A 1,002-nucleotide genomic window follows, 5' to 3' on the forward strand; every position below is an offset into this window, starting at 1 on the left:
GGCCGCCGCCGTCTCCTCCGGCCACGCAGCCGGCGCCGGGCGGCTCCGGGGGTTAAGTCAACATTTTCCCGCAGTTTCCCGCACGCCGCTCCGCTGGAGGGGTCTGCTCGCCAACCCGCACACCCCCACCGATGGCACGCTCCCTTAAAAATGTTAAAAAAGAAATCTTCTCTCGCGCTTTTTTTGGCGATGGCACCCTTCAGAGGTGCGCAGACTTGGGAGCCCTTCGGAGCGGCGGCCGCGGAGGGGCGCGCAGACCAACTCTGTTTGCCCGGCGAAGCCCCGCCGCCCGGAGGGTCCCCCTCGCGCCGACCCTGCGGCCTGGGGCAGGAGACCGCGGGGCCCCTCCTCACATGTCGGATCCCCGGGCCAAGGCTGAGCAGTGGCCGCTGCCCGGGAAAGGGCTGCAGGCGAGCCCTAGGGCTCGGGGAAGCGGGGAGCAGGAAGGCCGGGGCTCGGAACGCCCAGCGGCGGAGGGGAGCTGCCCCCGCCCCCCAACAATCCCAAGGAATCCGCCGGTGAGCTCCCGGTGTCTCGCCGGCACCTCGGCGGGTGTGCGAGCGGGGCGAGAGTGAGCGGCGGGGAGAGGAGGCGAGGGAGAAAGGGAGAGAGGCCGGGGAGTGTGAAGTCCTGACACAGACTCTCGGCGAGGGCTGAACTGGAGTCACCTCCAGCCTCCAGCCGCCGCCGCCGCCTCCTCCACCCCCCCCCACCCCCCGAGCTCAGCTAATCAGATAAACATAAATTTTTGCCTGGATCCGGTTGGCAACCCCCCGAGCTCAGCTAATCAGATAAACATATTCGCGTGTACAGCGGCGAAGGACAAATCTCTCGCTCCGGATGTTTCCAGCAAGGGGCACCGGCAAACTCCCAGGATGACAGGCAGCGAAGTACAAAACGTGAAGCAGATCATCTATAACTCAGTGCCGCCCAATGGCCATTTTCCACTCCATTTGAGCAGCTGCGGCGGCGGTGCGCCCAAGCGGGCGGGGGTGGGGGGAG

The 1,002-nt window shown here is 66.6% G+C and overlaps 1 protein-coding gene across 23 annotated transcripts in view; it reads right to left on the minus strand.

Annotated features, from left to right (window-relative positions):
- The window catches only part of ADGRL2 (adhesion G protein-coupled receptor L2), a 201,809-nt gene that overhangs the window by 200,177 nt on the left and 630 nt on the right, over window positions 1-1,002 (minus strand). The window lies entirely within an intron of this gene.

This window comes from Echinops telfairi, unplaced genomic scaffold, assembly GCF_000313985.2.
Source record: "Echinops telfairi isolate 266 unplaced genomic scaffold, ASM31398v2 ScPeMD7_443;HRSCAF=831, whole genome shotgun sequence".
Classification (NCBI taxonomy): domain Eukaryota; kingdom Metazoa; phylum Chordata; class Mammalia; order Afrosoricida; family Tenrecidae; genus Echinops; species Echinops telfairi.